The sequence below is a fragment of the Protopterus annectens genome, chromosome 8.part0, assembly GCF_019279795.1.
Source record: "Protopterus annectens isolate FY-2018-M chromosome 8.part0, PAN1.0, whole genome shotgun sequence".
NCBI classification, from domain to species: domain Eukaryota; kingdom Metazoa; phylum Chordata; order Ceratodontiformes; family Protopteridae; genus Protopterus; species Protopterus annectens.
Window position 1 is genome coordinate 1,094,191,717 of NC_056741.1, and position 24,791 is coordinate 1,094,216,507.

Below are 24,791 nucleotides of genomic sequence, written 5' to 3' on the forward strand. Positions count from 1 at the left end.
GTGGAACGCCAGTCCGCTTAAGATTGGCAGTAGATTTTTACGGTGCCGAGGTGCCAGCCCGAAGCCCAACCTTCAATGAAGGCACGCCCATTCACGCATCACCTACCTGCACGTCTTTAAACGTCACTTGACCATGGGGAGGACATGCAGACTCCACACAGAAGGTGCTCCATAAGGACTGTAACTGTAATTTTAACTTTATTCCCCATAAACAGTAGACAGCCTAGAAGTACTCTGACTTACTTCACACAAATTCACATTTGCCCTTCAAAAGCAAATTGTTAACAGAGGCTCAAAATCTGGGGCAGATTTTAAATATTGATCTTATATACCTAGGAAGCATGAATAATACATCTAAATGAGACAAAAATCAGGGACAGCCAGTGAAATAAAGGGTAGTTTCAACTTGTTCACACAAACAGTATCCAAAGTTTCTTTCATATAAATGCATATCAATCCTCTCAATGTAAGTTGTTTCCATGTGCAGCCAACTTCCCTCCCATTAATGACTGCGATACTCAATGATTTGAGAGAAAGAAAAACATATTTTATGAGGCATAAAGTATCAAAACATATGAAGCAAAGAAGCATTCTGCAAAATCATGAACAGTTTCAACATGGTTTCACATAAACAGTACCTACAGAGTAAATATTCAAGTTTACTTCATACAAATGCACTCTAGTCAGGAAAAGTTAGACTGTAGCTGAGCAAACTACAAGAAGTAAGTCACCTTCATCCATAGCTAGCTAGATCCCCTACCCCACAAACCATACATTTTATATGAGAACTATCAGGAATGCTCTGTAAAGTAAAGAACAGTTTCAACAGTTTCTGTAGGTATGTAATAGTTCCATTGCATACAGCAATGAAGATAAGTGAAGGTTTTTCATTTTTTGATCTGTTTTTAAGTTCATTTTAATAGCTTGTATCTACATTAGCTAAAGTCTTTAATCCTGTGTTAGTAATTCCAGTACATAGTTACACTTCATTTTGCTATTTAAGTGGACTAACTGTTGGTATTAAACCATAGTTTCTTTCTAAAGTAGCGAGTGTGTATTCTGCTAATTCAGGAATTAGAGTTTGCATTAAAGCAGTTCCACACCAGTCATCTCGGAGCTTTAAGGGCCTAATATTTTTCTGTCTCTCCCAGTATATCGGTTCTTGTCCCATATTAATTTAACAACATAACCCCCCTGCTCACTCTTTAATGGCTCTAACAGTAAGCATATAATTTTTATTTTGCACAGTTTCTCCCCTTAACTTCTTCACCAGGCTAAGAGACCTTTGATAACATTGCTTAAAACTGAGTGTACTGATACTGTTTGCACTTATTTCAGTGCTAAAAATTGTGCTTTAGATTTATTTATTTATTTAGATGTAGCCGAGTTTAAATTTGTGATGCACCTTACACTGCCCTCTATAGTCACACAACTACCTTAGAAAACTCCCCAGTACCTAGTTGGGCAAAGAGCAAGTGTTTTTTTGTGTTGAAGAGCACAGTCCTAATATGAGTAACAGCCTAGTAACCAGCCATTACCCCTCTTGCAACAGTCCTAGTATGAGCAACAACCTAGTAATCAACCATTACCCCCTTGCAACAGTCCTAGTATGAGTAACAGCCTAGTAACCAGCCATTACCCCCTTGCAACAGTCCTAGTATGAGTAACAGCCTAGTAACAAGCCCTTATCCCCCTTGCAACAGTCCTAGTATGAGTAACAGCCTAGTAACCAGCCATTACCCCCCTTGCAACAGTCCTAGTATGAGTAACAGCCTAGTAACCAGCCATTACCCCCCTTGCAACAGTCCTAGTATGAGTAACAGCCTGGTAACCAGCCATTACCCCCTTGCAACAGTCCTAGTATGAGTATCAGCCTAGTAACCAGCCATTACGCCCCTTGCAACAGTCCTAGTATGAGTAACAGCCTAGTAACCAGCCATTACCCCCCTTGCAACAGTCCTAGTATGAGTAACAGCCTAGTAACCAGTCATTACCCCCCTTGCAACAGTCCTAGTATCAGTAACAGCCTAGTAACCAGCCATTACCCCCCCTTGCAACAGTCCTAGTATGAGTAACAGCCTAGTAACCAGCCATTACCCCCCTTGAAACAGTCCTAGTATGAGTAACACCCTAGTAACCAGCCATTACCCCCCTTGCAACAGTCCTAGTATGAGCAACAACCTAGTAATTAGCCATACCCCCTTGCAACAGTCCTAACAGCCTAGTAACCAGCCATTACCCCCTTGCAACAGTCCTAGTATGAGTAACAGCCTAGTAACCAGCCATTACCCCCATTGCAACAGTCCTAGTATGAGTAACAGCCTAGTAACCAGCCATTACCCCCATTGCAACAGTCCTAGTATAAGTAACAGCCTAGTAACCAGCCATTACCCGCCTTGAAACAGTCCTAGTATGAGTAACACCCTAGTAACCAGCCATTACCCCCTTGCAACAGTCCTAGTATGAGTAACAACCTAGTAATCAGCCATTACCCCCCTTGCAACAGTCCTAGTATGAGTAACAGCCTAATAACCAGCCATTACCCCCTTGCAACAGTCCTAGTTTGAGTAACAGCCTAGTAACAAGCCATTACCCCCCTTGCAACAGTCCTAGTATGAGTAACAGCCTAGTAACCAGCCATTACCCCCCTTGCCACAGTCCCTATGAACTAGGCTATCTGCCCTAGGGCATTTATAAGCCTAGCCAGAGTGTATTTGGCTTCCTCCTCCCTATTAGATTAGCCTACTGTGCCTCTGTAAAGTAGGTCACAGAAGGTACCCTTTTAAGATTAGTTTACTGTGCCTCTGTCTAGCAGGGACACAAGAGAGATCCCACGGGTGAATTTACGATTTTCCATCCACGCATCCAAATTTCGCTTGAAGAGGGTCTGCGAGGGGCTATGTCTAACATGAATTGGGATTCTATTCCAGAGTGAGGGGAGCCTCTGGGAAATGAATCTGTCCCTCCAGCATGTCCTATTTATTTCTGTGCTGAGCTTTAGGTCCCTGGAGCATGTAGCTCTAAGGGACTTGGATTTTTTGAGGTGGAGCATGTCCATTAATTCTGGGTTTGACATGGCTTTGTACGTTGGGCATAGATCGCCTCTGAGTAGGCGGTAAGCAACTGAGTAGAGCTGGAGTTTCTTTAGTCGAGCTGCATAGGACATCTGCTTGTAGCCCATGATCCTCTTGGTGAGGTGCTTTTGGGGTCTCTCCAGTTGCTGCAGGTGTTGGGTAAGGTACATCCCAAAAGGGGCATTGTATTCAATTATGGGCCTGATGAGTGATGAGTAGAGGGGCACAATGACCTCTCTTGATCTAGATGCAAACCCTTTCGTGATAAGGTGGGCTATATAGAAGATCTTTCTAACCACTTTGGCAACGTGATTATCAAAGGAGAGATTACTATCTACGTTGGTCCCCAAATCTCTAATTACTTCTTCCATACTTAATGGACTACCACCTATGTGGTAATTTGTGGGCACCTTGTTTTTTCCAAAGGGGATGACTATGCACTTTTTAGCATTTAGCTTGAGGCCGTGGCTCTGGCACCAAGCTTCCATCTCTGTGAGACCCTTTTGGAGGATGCTTGTGTCAGCTGGAGATTCGATTATGGCCCCCAGTTTGCAGTCATCTGCAAACTTTGTCAGCCATAATCCCCGTGTTAGCCTGAACCTCAGAGAAGTATATACCGAACAAGAGAGGTCCCAGAACTGAGCCCTGTGGGATGCCACTTGTAACTGGTTTGGATTCGGACATGGCACCTGCGATTCTGACCATGTGGGTTCTATCTCTGAGCCAGTTTGCAACCCATATTGTGATATAGGGGTTAATATTTAAGCTGGTAAGCTTATTTATGATGCCCGAGTGGGGTATTGTGTTGAAGGCTTTTGCGAGGTCCAGGTAGGCTGTGTGGACTACCTTGCCCTCATCTATGGCTTTGGTAACTGTTTCAAAGAAATCAACTAGGTTTAAGAGGCAAGATCTGCCCTTAACAAAGCTGAATTGGGTAGGGTCCATTGTCTGGAGGCTCCCAATGTCTTTGTTTATGTGTTCCATGATAATACGCTCCATAGCTTTACAGACCAGACTAGTCAGGCTTATGGGGTGATAGTTTCCAGGGTCCGTTGTGGCACCACCTTTGTGGTGTGGGGCCATTGTAGCTGTACACCATTCTTTGGGTACATATACTGTAGTAAGGCTAAGTTTGAACAGTGACAATGTGAGGATTCAGTTCTTCTTGGAACTCATGTAAGACACAGCCTGGGACACTGTCCGGTCCCATAGATGCTGTGTTTTTTGCTTTGGAGAGGGCAGCTTTCACCTGTGCATCTCTGATGTCAGGGAGGTTACATTCAGTTGGGATAGGCATTTGCTCCTTTGGGGGGGAAGGAGGGGGAGAAGTTTGCACTGAATCTGTCTGCCAGGATGTTGGCTATGTCTGTAGGTTCGGTATATTTTGTACCATTATGCAACAATTCAGAGCATATCTGGGAGTTTCCGCTCATGTTCCTGACATAACTAAAGAAGGCCTTGTGATTATCTTTAGTGTCTAGGGCAATTTTTCTTTCGAAACTGGCCTTTGATGATTTTATGAGGGATCGAAGTTTCTTGCTAATACTGATCAGAGATGCCTTCCCTTTTTGGGATTTTGCTCTGTCATGTAGTAGCTTCCTCCTTCTGTTGTATAGCTTATTTATGGCCGGGGTCCACCAGACCGGTCTCCTGTTTTTGGAGGAGTGAGTCTTGGTTTTATTTGGGATAGCACGATCCATGCATTCCTGCCAGGTGCTCATAGAATGCATTTGTAAAGGATTATGCGGATTGGGCTTTATTATCCTCTGGCCCAGAGGCTTTGAAGGATTCCACCTCAGTCTTGAGAAGTGCAAAGTTGGCTTTTGAGAAATTCTTTACAGTGATTTCCTTGGCTGGGGGTGGGGACGGGATATGGATGTCCAGGGAAATTTGTTTATGGTCTGATCTTACTAATGAGGTGTTTACCTTTGGTGTGGAACATAGAGTCCCTATGTTGGTGATGACCAGGTCCAATATGTTGTTCCCTCTTGTGGGAGTGGTGACCAGTTGTTCCATTGTGTTAGAGTTTATAAATTCAAGGAACCGTTGGGCGAGGATGTTTGGGCTTGAGTAGTTTTCCCAGTCAATGTTTGGGTAGTTGAAGTCACCCAATAACATAGTGTTTGGAGAAACCTTCATATTCTCCAGTGTTCTCAGGAATGTCAAGTGGGGTTCCTGTAATAGGGAGGGTGTTCTGTAGCAGGCTACAAACTGAAAGGCAGTTTTGCCCGCTGTTAGTTGCACACGGATGGTTTCCGATGCTTCGTGCAGTGCCACTAACCTGGAGGTGTAGGTATTTTTGATGAATATAGATACTCCACCTCCTTTTGTGCTTCGGTTCGAGTTTTGGGGCCGAAACGCATGGTATGAGTTATAACCTGGTAGTGCTGGAGTGCTCTCAGGAGCCTTGAACCAGGTTTCTGTTACTGCACAGACATCAATTTTCTCCATACTGAGGAGAGCCTCGAGTGCGTGCATCTTGAGGTTTAGACTTCTGGCATTGAGTAGCATTACCTTTAGTTTTTTTATCCTTGGGTTGTCTATGGAGGTGGGTTTGTCCTTTGAGCCTTGCCTCAAAAAGGCACTATGGGGGTGACAAGAGCCTTGGCCAGTATACGAAAGCCTAAGGGTGACAGGTGCAAGCCATCCCTAGTGAAGCAACGTGGCTTGTCGAGCATGTCATCCCAGGCTGACAGACACTGGATCCCCTTTGAATGACACCAATACTTTAGCCAATTGTTGAAACTGATAATTTTGTCTTTATACTGTTGCATCATTCTTGGTGAGGGCAAGATGCTACTCAAGGTCATGGCCATACCAGCCTGGGCTACATGGTCAGAGAGCTCCTCTATGTTTCTTTTCATGTAGTCCAGGGAGGTACGTCTCAGGTCATTCACACCAGCATGGACAATGACGGAGTCATACTTGTACTTGCTTTGGAGTCCATTACCCCCTTGCAACATCCACAAGAAATAAAGCACAAATTAAGGCTCTATAACCATGGATTTGCACTTTCCTAATACTTCTGTAGCCAGCTTGGCGTATTTGAGTGTCCTGAAATAATACAAAAATTATCTCATGCTTACTGACAACCACCCAGTTCTAAAACAAACTAATACTGTATGTGAGAGACATAGTTATTCAGTTTCACTGGAGGCAAGGCACCAACACAAACATGTTGTCAGCTGCACAAACCTTACACCTACCGCACATAGCATGGACTATATACATAGACCCACATATGCTGAAGCTCTGAAATGCAATCTTCCAAAACCTCAAAGTCCTCCTAGATGTATCACACAAAACAAGTATCCTCAACAACCCTGAGAGCACTCTTCTAAAGCAACACACCTCAAGGCACATACAGTTTTGTAACAGGATGCCCCAACCTCTAAATCCATAAGGCAAACTGGCACACAGCACAATATTTCAGTCATAGGAGATTTTATTTTGAGACATATAGATGTCCACTCACCACGCTGAGCAAAGACAGAGTCAAAACCTGCTGCCTGTCAGGGGCCAAAATCCACTAGATCACATATGCACACAAATCATTGTAAAACAAGTACCACTATGAGTCTGTCATAGTCCACACAGGCGTAAATGACCCGAGATATACCTCCCAGGAGTATATGAAGAGACACATGATAGACCTCTCACACTATGTGTCCCAGGCTTGCATGAGCCTAACATTGAGCATCATTACACCTTCTCCAAGGATGATGCCACAGTACCAACTGACGATAATTGACTTTAATACTTGACTTAGTTTTTGGTGTCACTCCAAGGTGGTACAACATTTGTCTGCCTGGGAGGATATAGTAGACAGACCACACTGTTTTGCCAGGGATGGTTTGCACCTGTCCCCAATAAGTTTTCAAATATTGGCTAAAACAGTGTTCATCCCACTATGCCTTTTTAGGTAGTATCAACCCAATAAACCTACAGACATAGCCATAGCCAAACTGATTCAAAATAATCTAAAGTTGTTACTGTTGAATCTCAGGAACATAAACAGGAAATGTCACTCCCTGCAAGCTTGCCTCATTCTAGAGACTATAGATATTTGTGCAGTTAGCAAGACTTAGTTTACAGCTGTAGATAGCACCTCAGCAGTGCAAGGTTATACTACCTTCCAAACATTTTGACCAGGTAAGGTCTAAAAGTGCTGGAGTCTCAATTTGCATCAAGCACGAACACATCTCAAGACTGGTCAAACAGTAATACACACTTGAGCTTATCCACATCCAACTTACCATAAGTAAAAGTCCCATACTATATCCGTACAAGCTATAGATCCCCCACCATGACCCAGAAATGGAAAACCATGTACTTGAATAATTTGGAGACACTCCAGAACATTTAACGATATTGCAAAACTAACTACCTCCTACTAAGCAAGGGTCTCGCAAAATTCCCAAGCCCTCCCACCCACCCAAATCCTGAGAACACAGCTGCCTGTGAGGAAATGTTCACATACAATCATGTAAATAGGTCTTAGAGACAGCTGTATCTAGCCAAAATAAACACAGGACAATTTCCAAAACCAAGACACCTTGATGGAATCACAGTATAAATAGGTTATATAACAGGAGAAAGAAAATCATATCCAAAAACAGGAAGGGCATTGCCTAGCAAGGTAAAAACTCTCTCCTCCATCTGAAAAAGTAACTCAGGGAACTAATCAAGTCCACTAAAGTTAAATTTGAGATAAAAATATCCTCCTAAGCTATGAACAACCATATGAATGTCTTCATTTACATCCACTTCATTAAAGGCAACACCCAACAATGTACAGAACTAATGGTGAATGGTACCACTTACATGCAGACAGAGGATATAGCAAATCAGCTGGCCAAAACATTTAGCTTCACTCCCCCCTCCCATCACCCCCAGTCACAGCCCCAACAAGAAATACCTCCCACAATTTCTCCATCAACTATCACTAGAGAATAGGTCCTCACTGTGCTCTCTCTGGCCATGAACACTGCTTCAATGGGCCCAGATAATATTCTAGAATGCCCCCTTAATAGCATGAACCAAGACCTCTTGGCCCTGCTAGACCTTCTGTTTAACCATAGCCTCCAGACAGACTTCATGCCACATGAATGGAGGACTGCAAATGTTATCCTTCTACACAAAGGGTGGGGGTGGCTGGGGTCCTTCGGCGGACCCAGGGAAGCTACACTATAGATAATCTGAATAGTCTCAAATGCAAGGCCATGGAAAGAATTATCATGGATCTGCTAAACAATGATATAGGAAAGCTACAGACACTGGACCTTACCCAGTTCAGTTTTGTCAAAGATAGGCCATGCCTACTTAACTTGCTCAATGTCTTCAAGAAGTTTACTAAAGCTATGGATGTGGGCAAAACAGTGAATACTGCCTACCGTGACCTGGCCAATGCATCTGACAATATCTCACTCAGGTACTATAGATAAACTTACAAAATTAATCATAAACTCATATGTCTCCCAAAGGATAGCTAGCTAGCTAGCTCATCGATAGAACACAAGAATGTAGGATAGGGGAATCTATCTACACAGAGAGGCCAGTCACTAGTGGAGTCCCACAGGGATCAGTTCTAGGGCCTCTCCTTTTTGGAATCTACTTCTATGAAGTCAAGGCAAACATCAAGAGCCTCTGACTGACTAAGTTTGCAGATGACTGCAAACAAGGCACAGTCACTGAATCTTCTAAAGTAACCACTATCCTTCAAAAGAGCCTGATGAAGGCAAATACTATTGCCAGAGCCATGGACTAAAATTCAATATGAAAAAAAATGCATTTTAGTACCCCACAGAAAGACAGTCACCCCTGGAAATTACCACATTGACAGTACACTACTAAAACTAGACCCAGTGGTCAGGGATCTCGGAATGTATTTTGACCATTATGTATCTACTACCGTGATAAAATCTTTCAACGCTGCACAACTTATAAGTGACGGCAAGGCATTCAGCTTCAGGGAGGTCACTGTTACACTGTACTCAGCTCTCATCAGACCAGTCATTCAATTCCACTCACCCTTTCACATGTACCTGACCAGGCACTTGAAAGACAGAGGTTCCTCACAAAAAGAATACAAGGAGTAAATAACAAATCCTATGCAGACTGTCTGAAAACCCTGTCCCTGTACCTGGTCTCCTACAGACTGCATCATGGTGATCTATGCCTAGCCTATAAGGCATCCACTGATCCTAACACATACACAAAACAAATAGCATTAGAAATACCTGTTCAAAGGACCTAAACATCATATGCAACATAAATAGGACACGTTGGAGGGACACATATGTATCTGAAAGATTATCCCTTCTCAGGAATAGACTTCCATCTGTGTGAAGCAAAGCTCGTCCTTAACCTATTCAAATGCAACTTGGACCAATAGATGGGAAATTGCAAATTTACCCTGGTTTGGCACCTACATCATAATGGATTCGGGCAGCCTGTAAGCGCAGGGTAAGTACAAGCCTAACTATAAAATTCCTTGGGGTTTTGACATATTGGTAATATTTTTAGTAAGTTTGGGGTAAACTTGGCTAGGCTCAAAAATGGCTCTTGGGCTATTAGCCTAGCAACCACCTATGAATATGGTTTGACACAAACAGCACCGGAGGGAAAATATTCCAACTGATTTCATACAAATGAACACTAGTCCTGTAAAGTTAAACTGTAAACTGGGCAAGCAACAAGAGGGTAAGATTCAGACCAAAATATTAGGCAAAAACAAGGGCATTCTATGACATCAGTGACAATTTCAAAACTGCTTCACACAAAGAGTGGCCAGACAGTAAACATTTTTTTTTTATTTCACACAAATGCAAACAAGTCCTTATCATCAGATTTTAAACTCTGCAAATGAAGACGGCAGGTTGCTTTCATCCACAGCAGTGCTAGTCCCACATGTGATGTCTGTCAACATATTACAAAAAGAGTAAATATTCCTGTTTATTTCACACAAATACACACTAGCCATTAAAACTAAACTTTAAATTGAGCCAAGGAAATGGAAAGTTGCTCTCATCCACAGCACAGACAACCTCCACCCAAACTGGCTAACTGCCAACATATTAAAAACTTAAATATTTAAGTTTAGTTCAGCCAAATCCACAGCAGCCATTACTGCCAGTTTCTAAACTGAGCAAATGAAAAGGGCACATTTCCTTCATCCATTGCACAGACAGCCCCCTCCAGAAACTGCTGGTAAACAATGACTGCATGTTATGTTCAGCACATATTCTAACTAAGGTGAGTTACCAGTGCTGATCATAAAAGTTTTAAAATAAAATTATTTTCTTGGCTGGCTATGGGACCCCTGGGAGTTATGCAGCAAACACACACACACACACACACACACACCACTTGATAACGTGCATACTCAACAAACTGACAGAAAGCCATGTGTGTGTGTGTGTGTGTGTGTGTGTGTGTGTATATTTATATATATATATATATATATATATATATATATATATATATATATATATTTATATATATATATATATATATACATACACACACACACACAAATACACATATACACACACACACAAATACACATACACATTGCTGTTGTTGTTGTGTCTTTCGGCTTTTCCCGGTTAGGGGTCGCCACAACGGAACTCCGGTCCTCTAGACGACACACACACACACACACACACACACACACATATATACATAAACACACATATATGTAAACGTGTGTATAGGTATCCATATATAAATATAAGCATGTGCATATGATTTATACATGTGTGCTCTTCTTTAAAGCATCAGCAGCAATCTTTATGAGACTTCTACTTTCGGCTGCTCCCGTTAGGGGTCACCACAGCAGATCAACTGTTTCCATTTCTTCCTGTCCTCTGCATCTTGCTGTGTCACACCAACCACCTGCATGTCCTCTCTCACCACATCCATAAACCTTATCTTAGGCCTCCCTCTTTTCCTGTTACCTGGCAGCTTCATCCTTAGCATCTTTTTCCCAATATACTCTGCATCCCTCCTCAGCACATGTCCAAACCAGCGTAATCTTGCCTCTCTGGCTTTGTCTCCAAACCTTCCAACCTGGACTGACCCTCTAATATACTTATTCCTAATCCTGTCCATCCTCATCACACCCAGTGCAAATCTTAACATCTTCAACTCTGCCACATCAAGCTCTGACTCCTGCCTTTTTGTCAATGCCACTGTCTCCAAACCATATAACATAGCTGGTCTCACTATCCTCTTGTAGACCTTCACTTTCACTCTTACTGATACTAGTTTGTCACAAATCACTCCTGACACTCTTCTCCACCCACTCCATCCTGCCTGTACTCTCTTCTTCACCTCTCTTCCACACTCTCTGAACTGTTGATCCCAAGTACTTAAACTCATCCACCTATGCCACCTCTACTCCCTGCATCCTCACCATTCCTCTATCCTCCCTCTCATTCACACACATATATTCTGCCTTAGTCCTGCTGACCTTCATTCCTCTCCTCTCTAGAGCATATCTCCACCTCTCCAGGGTCTCCTCCACCTGTTCCCTACTCTCACTACAGATCACAATGTCATCTGCAAACATCATAGTCCACGGGGACTCCTGTCTGATCTCGTTGGTCAAGCTGTCCATCACCACTGCAAATAAGAAAGGGCTCAGAGCTGATTCTTGATGTAATCCCACCTCCACCTTAAACGCATCCATCACTCCCACCGCAGACCTCACCGCTGTCACACTACCCTCGTACATATCCTGTACCACTCTTACATACTTCTCTGACACTCCCAACTTCCTCATACAATACCACAACTCCTCTCTAGGTACCCTGTCATATGCTTTCTCTAAATCCACAAAGACACAATGCAACTCCTTCTGACCTTCTCTGTACTTCTCCATCAACACTCTCAGAGCAAACATAGCACTACAGATGCGCTTTCCTGGCATGAAACCATACTGCTGATCACTAATCATCACCTCCCTTCTTAACCTAGCTTTCACTACTCTTTCCCATAACTTCATGCTGTGACTGATCAGTTTAATCCCTCTGTAGTTACTACAGCTCTGCACATCACCCTTATTCTTAAAAATCGGTACCAAAACACTTTCTCCATTCCTCAGGCATCCTCTCACTTTCCAAGATTTCCTTAAACAATCTAGTTAAAAACTCCACTGCCATTTCACCTAAACACCTCCATGCTTCCACAGGTGTGTCATCTGGACCAACAGCCTTTCCATTCTTCATCCTCTTCATAGCTATCCTTACTTCCTCCTTGCTAATCCACTGCACTTCATGATTCACTATCCGCACATCATCCAACCTTCTCTCCCTCTCATTTTCTTATAGGTTCATAGGTTCGCTTGTGAGTACGTTTCCCTCATTATCCTTTATCACCCTTACCTGCTGCACATCTTTACTAGCTTGGTCCCTCTGTCTAGCCAATCGGTACAGGTCCTTTTCTCCCTCCTTAGTGTCCAACCTTTTATACAACTCTTCATATGCCTTATCCTTAGCCTTCATCACCTCTCTCTTTGCCATGCACCTCATCTCCTTATACTCTTGTCTACTTTCTTCATCTCTTTGACAATCCCACTTCTTCGCCAACCTCTTTCTCTGTATACTCTCCTGTACTTCTTCATTCCACCACCAGGTCTCCTTGTCCTCCTTCCTCTTTCCAGATGTCACACCAAGCACCTTTCTAGCCATCTCTCTTACTAGCTCTGCTGTAGTTACCCAGTTATTCGGTAACTCTTCACTGCCACCCAGTGCCTGTCTTAACTCTTCCCTGAACATCACCTCACAATTACCCTTTTTCAATTTCCACCATTTGATCCTTGGTGCTGCCCTCACACACTCATCCTCCTCTTCTTGATCGCCAATGTCATCCTACAAACCACCATCCTATGCTGCCTAACTACACTTTCCCCTGCCACCACTTTACAGTCTCCAATCTCCTTCAGATTGGCCCTTCTACATAAGATGTAATCCACCTGTGTGCATCTTCCTCCACTCTTGTATGTCACCCTATGCTCCTCCCTCTTGTTAAAATAAACTAGCCTCCTTTAAAACACAGCATTTGGTGCACAATATTCTAAACAACAGCTTCTAACACAACAATTTTCACAGCAGTTTTACTGTCTAGAATACAAGAGTAAGCATCTCTCTTACATTAAGCAGAATGTCATTAAGGGGCAAATGGTAAGAACAAGCTGGTTATCTGCAAAAGAAAGTGTCTTTCATGAACACAACGTTGCTGCTGGGAACGAAGTTACTACCTAGAGGATATCCTGAAAGCCTAGATTGTAGGCAATCACGATCAAACTAGTCAAATGTAATAAAGCAAAAGTGGGAACAGTGAACAACACCAGGACATGGATATGAATTTGACTCTAGTTTTGACACACAGCTTGCAATTTGTGAAGTTACAATCTGAAGATTCTAACAGCAAATGGAAATATCAAAAATTGAGTGGAGGGTTTCCATCTTTTTGTTATAAGGAAAAAACTGATCAAAGCCACTGTAGAGGATGGCTAGAAAGCCACAAGTAAATACCAAACAACTGAAAGGCACACATTCCTGCAATTCATGAAAACAGTTCGGATATGTGCTGCCAATTCTTGCTCCTTTTATTGCATTAACACCATCAGGTTTAAATGCGGCCTTGTAGTATTTCAATTTCAATTGCAAGCCCATCTGTTTGATTTATACTACCTGTGATGTATTTTATGTCAAAAGGATGAAGCATACTTTAAAATGAATGATATATGAGCTGAACTATGCCATCTCAGTTAATGACAAAAATTGCACGTGTTTAAACATTCTGTTGTCTGTGCAGATTTTTAAAAGTTTGTTACTCTATGTGATACATATTGTGAATCTTAACATAAATGAAGGAGAGTTGATAAATTAATACGATTGCAGACAATATAATCACAGTTATTTTTAAATGCATCAGCACCTCCAGAGATGAAGGATCATATAAAATTGAAAGAAATGCAGAAAAGAAGAGACCTATAGAGTAGTAAGGAGTTCCTGTTTTACTTTATCTTGTTTTTTCACGTAATTGCCGCTGCGCCGCATAATCATTGTCACATTAATTTTTTTTTTTTGGCTATTTAACTGCTGTTGCTTTACAATGAACTAGTCTGATAAGTACTTATTAGTTACTTTAATAAAGATTCATACTATCCACAGATGTGAATTCACTGTTCTGTTTGATATTTTTTCTATTTTACAGTGCAGAGGGAAGAAACCACCCCAGTTACATGCAAATACAGGTACAGCAGTTCAGTGCATCAACACTTTGAATCTACTTGCTACAGTTTAAAACGGAGAACAAAAGAAGGGTTGAGGACAGGCCCTTTTATTCCAATGAAAACTGAGTGTGTGAGGAGAGGGTGGGGATCTGGACTGGAGTGCCAGGCTAACAGAGAAGACTTTTTTTCCTCTTCAAGTGAAGAGCTATGGAGGTGGGGTGCAGACTGAAGAAGAAGAAAAATCCCAGGCACTAGAAGAGCCAGCAATGACTCTGGTTATTGGTGTTCGGTTTTATCATTTCATACCATCCCATAATGGCTACACCATAAGAATGCAAATTGGGTAGCCCAAAACCACCTTTCTTTTTAGGTGCCATTGAACTTTTCTAGCTAATATGGAGGGACCTTGCCCTGTTGCAAAAAGTTGCTGTCTGATACCACCACTTAAAGTAGGAAAGCAAAGAATGAGGAAGATAACTAACATCATGCATAAAACCTTAGGCAGTAAACGCATTTGAACTGCCTGAATTTCTTTGAAAAATAAGGTGTTTAAGGTGTCCTTGATCATTTGTACAATAGGCTTAGTACTGACCATCTAGCTTATCTAGTCAGAGTTTCATAGGTATTCCCAAATATACATATTTCATTACAATTGTGAGTGGACAGTCTGCTTATACATATTCCATTACAATTGTGAGTGGACAGTCTGCTTCCTGCTGAGAAAGGTCATACTAAGAGGAATGACTACTGACTTGACATCATTAACCTGTAGGCCTGAATACCCTGACACATCCTGCAGGAAGGCAGTTATGGGGCCCACTTGATTGATGGGATCCTGCAACCAAATACAGCACTTATCTGCAAACTATGTCATTAAATGAGCTATCCACCAATCATGCTGTATCCTATAGTCATCAAAATAAAATTGTAGACAAAAGTCAGCCCCATATGCTACTACTGATAAACAAGAGGCCAGTCTTGCCTTGTGCTGTTCTACAAAACTGTTTTAGATGAGAAAATGTTATTGGAAAAGTCTTGGGCAGATAGAGTAACATAAAGCAGCTTACAGTATTTCATAAAACAAAGAAAATCCAAGATTATGCACGGAAGCCTGCATAAAACCCCAGTTAACAGAGTCAAATGCTTTGATAAAGTCTGTAAGCAAAACTGTCACTACATTTCTCTTTTTAGTGTGCACATCCTGCACATTGAATGCTTCCTGCACATCCATAAATAAAACTCAAATGAATGTCTCCTATAAAGTGGAACATAATTTCCTCTGTCCTATTAGCTAACATCTTGGCAAAAATCTTATACTCTAACTGCAACAGTGAAATGTTTCTACAGTCAGATGGGGCTTCTCAACTGGACTTGGGAGCACTAACACTATATCATTGGAGGCATCTGAAGGGAACAGTTTTCTATCACAAGGCATATAAAACAGAAAAAGACCATCCCTTTCAGCTGATTCTCATTTGCAGACATGTCCCTATTCTGCTGGGTTTTCATCCTCCTAGTAAAATTATGAACCTATGTACAACACCACAACTTCAAAAAAAGTGATAATGTCAAAGATACCTTTCTGCTAAAAATCTAATATCCAGTCTTGAAGGGCTGTAAGAAAAGTGGGCTCTTTAAATGTAAAGGCTTGGGTTTTCATGTTGGAGACAGGCTGCAACTTCATACGAAAATAAGCATGGAATGATCTGAAAGGCCCGAAGGTTTGACACACACTTTGATAAACAAACGTACATCTTTATGGCTTACAAGCCACTTATCCAACCTGACAGCCACCCCCCCCCAGCCACTTATCCAACCTGACAGCCACCCCCCCACCCAGAATTACCAAAGAAGGTATAATCATTAACTATGGGGAAACAACACTGAAGTCCTCTCCTACCACTGTTGTATCATTAATAGGTTGTAAGGGGTTTAAGGCTCATAACTACACCTTGTAAGGAACTCACATTATCCTCACTTTGGCGCCATAACGATGTGCAACAACATAGGGCCAGGAGAGGAAATGCCTCAACCTACTTTGCCTACCAAAAGCTTCTTCCTCCACAATATTTTACTAATTTTTAGACCAAGCTGTCACAACATGCACACAGCTCCATTCCCAAGTGAAATAATTCAACTCTTGGTACGAAGCACTGAATATAAAAATACAGTTCCAGTCTGCTAAAAGAACAGTTACAAATTCTGTATGTTTGATGAAATATACAACTCCAGGTAATTCTACACCTAAAAAAAATTTCACAACTGACACTCATTACAATTGATGACATACCAGCCTTGGCTATAAATGCATGCATAAGCAAAAAGTTAATCAAAAGATGGAATGTCTGCAAAAGCTGAATATAATGTTCCAAACAAACAAGAAAAAGAAAGAAAAAATACTTTTTTTTGGTTTACTTTGAGGCACAACACTGCTTATTAATAGAAGATTGCTGTTCAAAGTATTCTGAATTTATGAAAGTAAGGGAAGAAAACCAGATCCCAGCACGGTAATATTGTAAAATAAGTCAATATTCGCATATTGTGCTATTCCTTGTCAATTAATTTCAAACAATAGTCCAAATTTTTTGCCTGCATCATTTCCCAGATTGTGATCAATTAAAATTTTGAACATGTGACATCTAGTCTTAGATACTGATAATAAAGCAGTGCACTGTGGAAGAAAGCAACAACACACGTTTCATACAGTGCTAAAAAGGCAAGGAAGGAATGGAAGGCTCTCTTGGTGGCCTTAATGGACCCTGGCAGCACACCACAGATTTGCTGCCTATAAAACTGTTGATGGGAACAGTAAATTTATTAAGATGATTAAACTGCAAAAGCCAAAGGTGCACGTAAAAATATACAAGTGACAGAAAAAAAAAAAAAGATGGACAGCAGTAGCAGCATTTTAAAAGAGCTACAAAATAAATGTAAGAAATGCAGTCAGGCAGATAACTGGTTTGTTGTAGGATGAGGTATGGATTCTGGTGATGTCAAGATACCAGCAGAACAACTCACGTACTTACTTCGAACCAAAGATGATCAGATGGATTAAAGGAACAGAGTATTCCTAAACAAATGAACTAAGTTTAGAACAACAGAAGATTTCCATAGCAAAAATCCAAATCAAGAGGCATATAATATCTTGAGACTGGCCTTAAGGACAAAGACACTTGTTAAAATTAGTCTAAAAGCCTGACAGAGACTCTCACAGCATTGCATAGTCCAAAGAGACAGGTTCAACAAAAGACTTCATTGGTACAGTGACACTGAATACTGAAGTGTTTGAAACAGTAATGTGCATGCAGTTGAGAGGTCTAGGCATTCTGTTTTTATAAGCCTCAAGCCTTACTAAAACAGTGGGGGATACTGGGATGTTATAGTTGAGTATGAGCAGATGAATTGTTCAGCATGTGGGAAAGCCATCAGCCCACATGTGGAGTGTCAAGTTAGCCAATGTGGTGGTGCAAACTGCAGTGCCTTTGGCAACAAACAGCACCGAATAAAAGATGGGGGTCAGCTCCACAAACCTGTGCACCCACATCTGCTAAAAGGGTGCAAGGGATGAAACCCACAGAGAAGGAAGACCAGCTACAGTGGCATTATTGTAGTTAATTTCAAAAGTCAGAACTTCATTGTCCATATAAGTGAAATTGGATTTGTACTGGTAGAGAAAATATGTCTATACAGTGATGATGCAAAGACCTGCAGGAAGGTTAATGCAGAACATTGGACAGATGAAATGAAAAGGATCTTTACACGGTAAGGAGAAAGTTCAAAAATACTGCCACTGATATTCATGCAAAGAAGGAAAAACAATGCCTCTGTATAACAAAGTCTAAGGCAGATAAATATTGCTAATGAGAATTAACAAAGCCCAGCAGATCAGACAACTTAAGGGTAGGCAAAGGGAAAAACCTAGGTCTGTAATAAGACATCCAACAGTCACATCAGACACACATCATGGTTCCCATGGGGTTAAGCTTGTGCTGTTTAAACTCTTGTCACATAATATTATCCCTTCCCCCTAACACCCTCTGAACTGTGGTCCACAGTCCAAGATTAGTTTTTAATTATATAGTTATCCCACCTTGACTAATACTAATGTCAGTCCTCCAAAGCTCAGCCCCCCCCCCCCCCAAAAAAAAAATTCACAAGGTGCACATGAAGTAATGTAAGGGAACATGTTTTTATTTTACACATTAAAAGAGCATGGAGTGACTCTAGTGAGGATGTTCAGGAATGCAAAACAGTGTGGTAATTCAAGAACATATGAGACATAACTGCAATTTATCCTTTATATAGGTTAGTGAACATATTAAATGGATCAAGCAGTCTTTAACTCCAGTTCTTTTGCTTGTCTTCTGCGTTTCTGCAGCCTGTGTATCAAAGTTTGTTATGAATCTCTTAGTCTTTGAAAGTCACTTTATTTCACATCCTGCCATGGCTGCTTTTGGAGACATAGATCATTTAACATCACCTTTGGTCACTTTACTGACTCCAAGATTCATTAGTAAAAACAGTTATCAACACCCCTGAGAGCCTCATCTCTGTATCTGCTAACCTGCCTAAACAGTAAGAGAATCTAAAACTAATGGAAAAAACTAATAGCATTTGCTTCAAATCAGAAAACACAAAAGACAAGAGGAGAGTAACAACAGGACAAATATGTATCCAGCTAGACATTTCTCCCGGCTGAGACAGGCACAACTGTCAAGTGCTAGTGTAACTTCTACAAAATACTGTGCAATTCTTCGACTAATACCAGCTGCACAAAAGGATGGGGAAGGCAGGGGTCCACCATCACTACATATCTCAACTTTATAATAATTAAAAAGGTCTATTTATCCAAACATAATGCCTTCCACTGCAACCTAGCTCTGTAAGCCAGCTGTCCACTACCTGCTAACCTCAGAATATAAGGGCAGCCCAAGTCCCCTGTTGAACTTTAAGGACAGCAGTGACAAGAGGTCTCTGGCAACAAACAAAAGGAATAGCAGCAATGAAAAAACGGCGAGATACAATTTATGAATGGTAACTTACGAAAAGACTACAAACAAATGCTCATCTTAAGAAAGAGGATGGCTTTATTTCTTCAGCAAAAGGCCGACTAAAGCTGTGTGATGATGTTTAGCTGATACATAAACAAAGTAATGAAACCAGGAAACAGAAATGATGATCTTACACTGCCAAAAAAACAAAAGATAAACTGAAAGCACATGTTAAAATAAGGGCAGGACAGGCACATTTGTAAACTAATCTCAAAAGCAGACATCATGATCTACAAAAATCTGACTTCTCTTTTGTCACAAAAGATAAACTGAAAGCACATCTTAAGATTGAGCAGGGCATGACAGGAACATTTGTAAACTAATTTCAAAAGCAGACATCATGATCTACAAAAATATGACTTCTCTTTTGTCACATGACATTTGCAAAGCAGCATACAGTTTTCATATTCTACCAGCAATGAATGAAAGAGGGGGAATCTTACAAGTTTTACAAGTTATTAATACTTCTCAAAATGTAGCAGTAGAAGTCAGAAAGCATGTAATATTTTCCCCAAACCGTTTCTAGGATACATATTTTTCTTGAAATGGAGGTTTAACTGTTAATGTTTCACAAACACAGATTATGTCCAGTCTCCCTAAAAAAATGAGCAAATTAAGTAAGCATTACCTGAGCAATATCGTTCTTGTTGAAATAAAACACTCAGCTGCATAAATGGCGTTTGTATCCTCAATGACTGTCACTGCCCTCACAGAAAACTGATCTATGTTTTCTGGTAAGGCGGTAGACGGAGTCTGTTTTGCTATTTGAGAAGATGTGATGACATCTAGTGGAAGAAAACAGCCAATGTGTATTACAAAAAAGGCCTGAAAAGTTTTCCTTGGAAATTCTGAGGTGTGCAGATACAGTATGCTAAAAATAAACCAGCAAAAGTGAGCAGACATTCTTTAAAGAAAACTCCCAGTTGGTGTGCTTGCTGTGAAGTCTGTGAAGTTTTTTTTTTGGATTGTAAAAGAAAAATGCATGTATTGTATTGGTTCAAGGACGAGCACATCAGATCTAGGGAGGGTGTGATCAGTCTGATCAGGTTCTTATAATCAAAACTTCACTTCCACTGGCTCCAGCCAGCTGTAGAAATTTCTACATGTTAGGAAAGTTACCCAAACAGTAACATGCATACATATAGTGATGCAAGGGGGACCCCCCCCCCCCAATTTTACAGCTGCAAGACCTGTCTGGAAAATTAATGAACTGGAGTTTTCATGCTAGCATGGATTTGTATGCAGAAGTTAAACTAACTAAACTAGCTGTTCTTTTTTTCTTATTGCTCTGTGTTACAGGAGTTGGTGGTGGAGCTGCGGCAGTGTTGTCGCCTCACAGTAAGACGCTGTCCGGTTCAACTCTCAGCTAGAGCGTCTTCTGTGTGGAGACATGCGTGAATGGGCATTCCTTCGTTGAAGGTTGTGCGTCAGGGCTGGCAACTCGGTACGTAAAAATCAACTGCCAATCATTAGCGGATCAGAGTTCCGCTGTGGCGACCCTTAACCAGGAAAAGCCGAAAGACACAACAAGCTCTGTGTTACAGGAGTTATGCTGCCTTTGTTCTGTTGGTGCTGGCAGAGCCAGAGTCATGCCAGTAAGGATAGTTTTATTCTTTTATTTGCAGGAGTTATGCTGCTTGTGTGTGTGTGTGTGTGTGTGTGTGTGTGTGTGTGTGTGTGTGTGTGTGTGTGTGTGTGTGTGTATAAAATGCCCCAGTTAGGTATATCTGGTGGTTAGTGTTACTCAGGCTCAAACAAGAGCCTGAATTCTCCACCCATACCACCACATGTGATTCAGGGAGTTGAGTCCATAGCTCTCAACTGTAGATTTTCACAGAATATTTGGCTCATACTTTTGGTCTGTTCCTCTTAAAACTTGTGGTTTTCTGGCAAATCAGTGAGAACTAAATTCACTAAAGAATAATAGCCATTTAAGTTTCAGTCTTCCTATCTTTCAGGAAACGCATGGTAACACATAACAGTTTTGTTTTACCAACTTTCTAAGATTATAAAAGCAATATTTAAAATGTGTCCCTGGTTTTGGGCCTTTGCCCCCCCCCTAAATGTTGTCTTTTTCCAGATTTCTTGTGCTGTAAAGTTGAGAGATTTGAGTGTCAATTGGATTTTATAAGGAGCTGAGAGCTTCAGGGGAAGAGAATTTTAGTGCTACTTATGCTAAGTTGTTTGCATTGTTAGTAGCACAACGGGGTATACTTGCTTTTGATGCAGAGAGCTGTGGGTTCTACTCTCACAGTATGCAGATAGATTGCTGATACTGTACTGTGTTGTACTTTAAAGTGGATGATGCAGTCCTATGAATGTCCTGCTTTGGAGGAGTTACATAGTAACTATGTTTCTGTTATCTGTTTGCCATCCATTCCCCCTTGCAAAATTACTAGCTTATCATTTTTTGTAATGTAGCATAGGCAATATATTCTTCAAGGGCAACCGGTACTTTATGTAGATGAAACAATGAAATATAAAGTTGTTTCCTAGCAGCAACCTCTTCATTAGTTACAGATTCCCTTTAACGTGGAATTATTTAGATGACTTACCTCTGCAGAGATTTTGCATATTTACTGATATTGATGGATTGTAATGACAGAAGTTTTAGTGGCTTTTTATAGTAGAAATTTTCTGAAATGGGTAGTTTTGTCATTATTGGTTCATACATTTTGTTTCATTGCTTACTAGTAGACTGTTCCAAACTACAATTTTAAAACACATTCTAACAAGTGGTGCTGTATTATACAAGGATTATAATTTAATACAATCAGGTTAATACAATTAAGAAGGTTAATCAAACAATGCATACATGTGTGCTTGCTCACAGGATACATGAGATCAAAATAGGAGAAGAGGCCATTCACCAATGGAGTCCCCCAGGGTTTGGTGTTGAGACTTTTTCTGTTTGGCATATACATCTCAAAAGTAAAAGGAAATACCAAAGGGCTGTGGCCGACTAAGTTTGAGATGACTGCAAGCTAGGAGCAGTTACTGAATCCCCAAATGACTTAACCATCATGTAGGAAGTTTTGTCTCTAACAATAACTGGTGCCAGAATCATGAATTGAAACTAAACTCCAAGAAATACATTATCATATTCTTTGGGAAGTCATCTACTCCAGGGAACTGCCAAATTGACAATGCCCCCTGATAAATGACCCAGTTGTTTGGCATTTGGGAACGTGTGTGTACAGTGACCTAACTTTTGACCAATATGTGCCCAGAGTCATAAGAAAGTATTTTTATATTGCACAGCTTATAAATAAATGGATTATGACTAGATCTAGAGATGTTATTGTCCCCCTTTATAAAGCCCTCATTAGGTCAATCATTTTGTATAATGCCCATTTTGGCATGTATCTATACAGACCCATGCAACAATTGGGATGCCCACAAAGATAACTTACTAAAAGAATACAAGTCTTAAACAATAGGTCTTGCATGGACCACCTCAAAGATTTATCACTATACTCAGTATCCTACAGAGTGCTTAGAGGTGACTGACATGTCTGGCATACAAGGCATCCTCCAACATAATACAGATGGACCTACTAAACATCAGCAAGTCAAATGGCATCAGAAATAGTCCTGGTATCTAAACTGAATGTTATGGATAGATGGCTATATATCACAGCGGCTACCATTGTTCCAGAACAGACTGTCCATTCAAGTAAAACAAAACTCATCCTTGTCCATATTCAAATGCAACTTGGATCTAAGGATGGGTAATAGAAAATGTACTCCAGGGTTGCCTCTCATGCCACTAATGAGTTCCTAAATGCTGCATCCCTTACATGGGTATCCTCAAATTATCTATAGTACGATCACATTTATTATCACTAGGGCTAATATACAATTAACAGCCATGGGATAGGTAAGATCAATCAGAAAATGTTAATTCAAGCACCAAAAGGGAAATTGGCTAAGCTTAAAATGTCCTTCAAGTGAACCTATGTTGTAGTAGTAAAACTGCCCTTTTTAGATCACTAAGTGCCCCTCTCACCCTCCACCCCCATTCTTCAACAGCTTCTAGTGCCTCTGATTGTAAGTAGGTTGCAACTGAAGAAGAATCCTAACAGTCCAGTTCTTCTGCCTGTAAAGTAAATGCATACATACATACATACATACAAATAAACAAATGTCAACTTTGTGTCGGCACTGGCTACATAGTGGCTCAGTTCTCCTGTTACTATTGCACTAAAGTCTTTCTTTGATCTTTGCTTCTTAGGGTGACTCTTCACAGTTCATATTTAAATCTGGGATTATAACAGCCCATAGTGAAGCACCTTTTTTATTTTGCCGTATTAAACTTTAGTGTCACTTGTCAGGCGATTCGGCCAGTCTTACCTGGTCATTTAATGCTCCCATCCTCCAATATCCTTCTAGCCTTAGTGTCATTCCCAAATAGGATGCAGTTCTTAATGCCATTTGGGACAGCTAATAACAATGATACTGTGCAGAGTGTTAAATAGGTGAGCTGTTAGTTCCTGTGGTACAGCTAATAACAATGATACTGTGAAGAGTGTTAAATAGGTGAGCTGTTAGTTCCTGTGGTACAGCTAATAACAATGATACTGTGAAGAGTGTTAAATAGGTGAGCTGTTAGTTCCTGTGGTACAGCAAAGAACAATGATACTGTGCAGAGTGTTAAATAGGTGAGCTGTTAGTTCCTGTGGTACAGCTAATAACAATGATACTGTGCAGAGTGTTAAATAGGTGAGCTGTTAGTTCCTGTGGTGCAGCTAATAACAATGATACTGTGCAGAGTGTTAAATAGGTGAGCTGTTAGTTCCTGTAGTACAGCTAATAACAATGATACTGTGCAGAGTGTTAAATAGGTGAGCTGTTAGTTCCTGTGGTACAGCTAATAACAATGATACTGTGCAGAGTGTTAAATAGGTGAGCTGTTAGTTCCTGTGGTACATCTAATAACAATGATACTGTGCAGAGTGTTAAATAGGTGAGCTGTTAGTTCCTGAGGTACAGCTAATAACAATGATACTGTGCAGAGTGTTAAATAGGTGAGCAGTTAGTTCCTGTTGTACAGCTAATAACAATGATACTGTGCAGAGTGTTAAATGGGTGAGCTGTTAGTTCCTGTGGTGCAGCTAATAACAATGATACTGTGCAGAGTGTTAAATAAGTGAGCAGTTAATTCCTGTGGTACAGCTAATAACAATGATACTGTGCAGAGTGTTAAATGGGTGAGCTGTTAGTTCCTGTGGTGCAGCTAATAACACTGATACTGTGCAGAGTGTTAAATAGGTGAGCTGTTAGTTCCTGTGGTGCAGCTAATAACAATGATACTGTGCAGAGTGTTAAATGGGTGAGCTGTTAGTTCCTGTGGTGCAGCTAATAACAATGATACTGTGCAGAGTGTTCAATAGGTGATCCGTTAGTTCCTGTGGTACAGCTAAT

At 40.9% G+C, this 24,791-nt stretch overlaps 1 protein-coding gene across 1 annotated transcript in view; it reads right to left on the reverse strand.

Annotated features, from left to right (window-relative positions):
* The window catches only part of LOC122809246 (interferon-inducible GTPase 5-like), a 33,414-nt gene extending 13,335 nt beyond the window's left edge, over positions 1-20,079 (reverse strand). Inside the window, exon 1 of the mRNA XM_044080572.1 lies at positions 19,996-20,079. The gene's annotated coding sequence lies outside the window, so the exon portion shown is untranslated. The remainder of the gene's footprint in view (positions 1-19,995) is intronic.
* Positions 20,080-24,791: the final 4,712 nt, after the last annotated feature.